At 49.9% G+C, this 6,000-nt stretch overlaps 1 long non-coding RNA gene across 2 annotated transcripts; it reads left to right on the top strand.

Annotated features, from left to right (window-relative positions):
- Positions 1 to 1,100: 1,100 nt before the first annotated feature.
- Positions 1,101 to 5,905, top strand: LOC123618066 (uncharacterized). 2 transcript variants are annotated; one of them, XR_006726439.2, is made up of 4 exons: positions 1,101 to 1,259; positions 1,355 to 1,528; positions 2,789 to 2,983; positions 4,828 to 5,905. It is a non-coding gene; the product is annotated as an uncharacterized LOC123618066 (long non-coding RNA). The 2 variants fall into 2 exon arrangements; XR_006726438.2 differs by having other exon boundaries at positions 1,104 to 1,528.
- The last annotated feature ends 95 nt before the right edge of the window (positions 5,906 to 6,000 follow it).

The following is a 6,000-nucleotide window of genomic DNA, read 5'->3' as shown; positions in this document are numbered from 1 at the left end:
AGTGAGGCTACGACATAAACTGGTTAGAACCAACTCGGCCCCAGATAGCGGGAGATGCCACCTCCAGTGTACCTGGAGCCCCATTATACCCTCATTTCAATAAAATTAGCCTTGCAGATGAGACGTGCCCATCATGCACCGAGGCCATGACACTTTCAATCCAGACTAAATAAGGACAAAAACCCTTCTCCCACTCGGGAAGGTGAAGCGGGGATGGAACTCAGGGAATACGACCCCCAACCCTTCCCTCCCCAGGGAACGTTCTTCCCATTCATTTTTACACCCTGTGCAACCAACTTGCCAAAGAAACTCAGGGCAGCTGCCCACCTGAGCCTGCCTGCTCTCCCCTTGAGAGCGTCCTATCCACCTCTTAATAAATCCTCACTTTACTTTCTTAACCTCCCAGTCCCGTCTCTGACTCATTCTTTCTGTAGCAAGACAAGAACCTAATAACCGGTGACAACCTCACCAAGACAGAGGGTTAATTTGGGCAACGTCAGGTTTAAGGACGAAATGAAGCAGGTCGAGTTCTTGGATCTTGTGACAAAGAGAAAACGGAGGTAAAGGGAGGCAGGCCTGAGCAGTGGCTGCAGAGTCTGTCAGAAGACTCGGTATCAGCCTGGAGGAAACTGGTGCCCGACCTGGCTCAAAAAACGCTGGTTAATTTGTTCAATTCCCCAGAACGGTTCTGTCAACCTTTGGTGCAGACAAATACTGCCTAATACTTGGATTTCCCTACTTGGATTGTAAAAATGCCTACCTAGATTATTTCACCGCTTTATTTCCTCCTCCAGTTTCAAAAATTCAGAAACAAAGTCGTCTGCTTCTACAGCTTATATTATTCATAACTTTCACCCTTCTAAGGAAGTAAAATAAACATGAAGGACATACCCGTAAGGTAAGAGGGTGAGTTAAACATCTTCCTGACAAAGCAGCCTCTAGGACAGAGTCTGGAGGTAAGAGAAGATGGGGTGGGGGAGGCAGGGCAGGAGCTGCCCCTTGAATCTGCTCGACATGGAAGGAAGGAGCCAGACACAGAGGGCAGGTCACGGACGACACCATCAGCATGAGGGTCATGAGGAGGAGGAACTTCTCCAAGGGGGTAAAGTCCGGACGGCGCCTGCCTTGGGCAGGGGTTGGTGGTGAGGCATCGACTGGGAAGGGAACTCTCCGAGGGGTGGAGACAGCCTCATTCTGATCTGAGCACTGGCTACGTGGGCGTGTGCACAAATGAAACTCCATCGAGATGTAAACTGAAGGTATGTGCATTTCACTGCACGTTAATTATGCCTCGACACTCAAAAACTCTCTGGGGACAGTCCTCAGACCCTGCGGTCTGACCTCTCTCTCACAGAGAAGACCAGAGCCCCGAGAGTTAACTTGGCCTCGGAAGCTGAGGTGAACTGCCCTGGCGGGTGACATCCACGGGCGCCCCAACGTGAGACCCATTAACAGAAGCTCAGCTCTGCTCTAAGGAGCAGGGAAGGGGGTTCTCGGAATCCCCGGGACCTGGGATCTCTGACTCCAGGTGAGAAGGGGAGGAGGGGCCGGTGCGGGCAGTGATTCCCCCTCCATGGGCATCGCAGAAGGAAATGACTCAGGGAGGGGCCGGGCGCGGGCAGCCCCTCCCCTCCCGTCGGTGGCAGCCTGGGGCCCTGCAGGGCCTCGTGGGAGGAGGGCCGATGCTGGCACAATGTGAAGGGTTCCAGTCCAGTTTTCACTCAGGAGGGACCGAGCCAGGCTCCTTCTTCTAGGATGGCTACCTCCCCCATTATTTGCTCTGACTTCCCAGGAAAAGGATTAGGAACCTAACAGGAAAGAGGAAGTGAGGAAGGGTGGAACTGTTTTGGTTGGCTTTCTTAAAATGCTAAAGATCTTTTGTTTTAAATATAAGTTCCCCATGAGCAATACTTTTGCACGTGACATCCTGCTCCGAAGTTTGTGCCATAAGCTCACACATGAGCTGCATGCATGGCCCAGGGCAGACCTGGCTGGTCCCCGGGTCCTTGTCAACCACTCTACTCTCCCTGCTCCCCTCTGGTGGACAGAGGTCTCTGCCCCTTCCTTCTTCTTACTTGGCTTGGGCCCAACCCCTCTTCCTGTCCATCTGCAGCTTTCCAAGGTGTCAGCGTGGTCCCTGTGGCCCCCAGCCCCACGCCTGTTTGAGAGCTGCAGAGACTAGTCAGCGGGGCCGTAAGGATGTGAGCTCAGCCAGGGTGGCAGGGAGCTGGGGAGCCCCAGAGGGCCCGAGACTCCCTACAGGAGACACCTACCCCAACCTGGAGCCCTCCCTTCAGAGTACATGGTCTCACATCTGTAAACAGATGTCCCCATCCGGCCCAGAGTCCTGTGGCAAGCACGAGACATGGGAGATACGGGACACGGGACGTGGGAGCGAACGCCCCAAGGCTCCACGCCCACTTAGAGGAAACACGTCTCGTTTACTTTGAAGGACAGCCCTCTCCTCCCAAAAAGCGTCTTATCTGCCCCCCCCCATGAGTAAAGCCAATGATGCTTCCCAGATAAAACACTCCCGCCTGCCTGCTAGCGTCCATTCGAGCACGGAGGAAACAGGGTTGTGTTCATGGAATGGCACTCGAAACCGCCATGTTTAGCGATCTGATAGTCACAAATCTACACATAATAAGACTAATAATAAGCATAACTTGTTAGAACTACTTTTAAACATAAACTAACAGGCTTTTAAAACATTGGTTTTAAATGTTTTCTCCATTCTTACCATGCTTGGCTCGCTAAGGTTTGACTGTTACGTTTTCTCCTTGGGCAGAAAAAAATCTACTACCGCCTTCTACTCCTCCCAAAAGGATCCAAACGTGAGATCAGGAAAGTGATGCAATTCCTGGGGAAGGACCTAGAAGAAGAGGTTTAAGACAAAATTGTCTACCACACTTCATTTGATGTCATGAAAAACAGCTACATGACATGAAAATGAACCATGAGCTTTCTCCGTTCATGAAAAAAGGTGACGTGTGTGCGCTCTGCCTTTCTCCCATAACAGAGAATTCACTGATTCCTAACTGGGTTTCTGCCTTCGAGCTGGGTGAATCACTGCCTGAAGGGTTTTCTGAAGCCAGTTTCTCGAAGCCTTATTCAGAGAGAGCCCACGTCTCACCCTCAGAGAAGTGTGGGAACCCACCACCCGCCCCCTTGGAGCCCCAGAGCATAAATACGTTTCTGAGAAGGAACTCTGCTTTAATTCTGCTTAACTCGGGGCTTCAAAAATACACCTAACAAAAACGTCTTTCTCAAGCAAAGCCTTTAATCTCCAGGACACTAGTGTTCCTCCCTTCACATTCTGGAGGACAGTGGCAAAGGTCATTGGCCTTATGAGTTGGGAGGGTGGCCACTTAGTCAAAATGCCTTCACTGAGAGTGACCACGGAGGCACCTTGAGTGGTTGGAGCCTGGCCGGAGCCAGGACCTGCAGCCGCCAGCCCAGCTCCCATGCTGGTGACTCCTTAATGGAGACAAAATTTGTTGAGGTTGTAACCACTTTAGGGAAATGAAAAAAAAAACAAAATTCTGGTACCTTTTGTTTGATAAAATAAGCAAAAACTTAAGGCTCAAAGGAGAAATTTTCTAATTTGATCTTTAATGAACCTGATTTCTTTTTTTTTTCCTTTTTTTAACATTTTTATTAGAGTTGATTTGCAATGTGTTAGTTTCAAGTATACAGCAAAGTGATGCAGTTACACATAATAATTTCATTATAGGTCACTACAAGATATTGAATATCGTCCCCTGTGCTGTACAGTAGAAACTTGTTGTTCATCTGTTTCATATACAGTAGTGTGTGTCCGCAGATCTCAAACTCCAAATGTATCACTCCCCCCACCCCCTTTCCCCTTTGGTAACCATAGTTTGTTTTCTATGTCTGTGAGTCTATTTCTAGTTTGTAAATAAGTTCATTTGTCTCATTTTTTAGATTCCACATGAGTGAGATTGTGCAGTATTTGTCTTTCTATATCTGGCCTGTTTCACCTCACATAGTGTCCCAGGACTGCTTTTGTTCATGGATAGCCAGCTGTTGTTTTGGGAGTGAAGGCTGGTATCTCTTACTCCACCATTTTGCTGATAGCCCTAAGGCATCTAATTTTCTTGTAATCCCATTGATAAATCATGTAACCATGTAATTTATTACTCCTAGAAAATTAAGGAAATTTACATTTCACACATGAAAATAACGCTGTACGGCTCAGAGAGCCTATGTGAAGCTGACGGCCGGGAGCCATCAGAAGGGAAATTGCATTCTATAGACTCTGTGGCCATTCTCAGTTATGAAAGACAAAAACGTCTGAATACTCTGTTGCATTAAGTGTGAAGTAAAGTTAACCAACCCTACCGTCCCTTCACAGGCCATTGCTTTATCACACGTGAACACAATGAGAACCTAGGCTGGGAAGGAGAGGCCTCAGCCGTGTTCAACTCGGAACGCTGCCCGCACTAGGGACACAGATGAGACAGAGAGCTCTGCGGGGCAGCCACGTGCACCAGCCCTCCAGCCACCCCAGAGAAGATGAGAAAAATCAGTCCTGTTACCTTAAGGAGAAAGTTAGATGTTCTGAGGGTTCGGGAAGCGCTGGCCCGTCAGAGGGCTCAAGGTGCGATGCGGAGAATTAGCCCGCGTCCCGAGCGTTTCAGAGCGAAGCTATTTGCAGACACCTCCCCTGCCAAGCGGGGCAGTCACCTGGAGCCAGGGAGCTGGTGTCTGTGCGGGGACGTTAGGAATTGAGAGGAAGGGACTGATGTGCAAAGTGGTTAAAGTGTGTGAGCATATCATTGAGTGTGCTTTCCACTACCCTCTTAGGAGTCATGGGAGTTCACTGAAGCTCAGAACCAGAAGTTTAATGAAGACTATGCGAGAAACATGGCTGACACCTCCCTGTCGTTCTGCGTGGGGCTCTGCAGCCCGGAGTAAACACGTCCTCTCGGCCGCCTCCCTGAAGTGGAGGAGAAACCTGTTTCCAGCGACCACCATGGCTTGGGTGCCTTGACGGAGGGCTTTTGAACAATGCCTGGGCGTCCCTCAGCCCTGAATTCCTGATCTGCCTTTTGGATGGGCCCCAGTGTCACTTTCCAGCCTCAACACTCCTCCTGCTCCCCCTCCCCAGATTCGCAGTGTTAGGTGAATTTCGGCATAGCAGCGTGTAGTGTGTGACACAGTGCACGGCCGGTCATTTCTGTTCCTCCTGTAATCCACTATCGTGCTATAATGTTCCTTGAATTAAAACATTGCTCTCAAACTTAGTCATCGGAAATGCCAGCTCCAGTCACTTGACAGCAGACTTGTGTCGAGGGCCCTATCCATGTGGGGACAGAGGGTGTCGAAAGATGATAAAAATAAGGCTACTTCCCCCAAGAAAAGTGCAGCCTAGTAGGGCCACAGGCAAACTGCCCAGTCGAGCGAGCTGACTCGCTCTGCCACAGGGGAAAGGCTCTGGGGCAGGACTGCAGAGCGGGGCAGGGCGCCGGGGTGGGGCCCAGAGAGGCCGAGGGCCAGGCCTGGGGTCTCACAGTGCCCACAACATCAGTCTCCCTGTCTCCCCCGCCCACAGCCTGTGGTCCTGCTAAGCGCAGGTGCCCCACAGACCTGAAGTTTCCACAAGTTAAGGCTGTGGCCACCCTGCGTCGAGCAAGTCTGAAAAAACAATGTGTAAACCTTAATTTAAAAATATTTATTGCTTAAAAATGCTAACCATCATCTAAGTCTTCAGTGAGTCATAACATTTTTGCTGGGGTGTCCTGCCTCCACGTTGATGGCTGCTGACTGGTCAGGGTGCTGGCTATTGAAGGTGGAGGTAGCTGAAGAAATTTCTTAAAAATTAGACAACAGTGAAGTTTGCCACGCCTACTGACCCTTCCTTTCATGAGTGAGTTCTCCGCAGCATACAGTGCTGTCTGACAGCGTTTTTCCCACAATAGAACTTCTTTAAAAACTGGACTCGATCCTCTAAAACCCTGCCACTGCTTTTTCAACTAC

This window comes from Camelus bactrianus, chromosome 28 (assembly GCF_048773025.1).
Source record: "Camelus bactrianus isolate YW-2024 breed Bactrian camel chromosome 28, ASM4877302v1, whole genome shotgun sequence".
NCBI lineage: Eukaryota > Metazoa > Chordata > Mammalia > Artiodactyla > Camelidae > Camelus > Camelus bactrianus.
The sequence above is the reverse complement of the archived record's forward strand: the minus strand, read 5'-3'. Positions and strand labels throughout refer to the sequence as shown.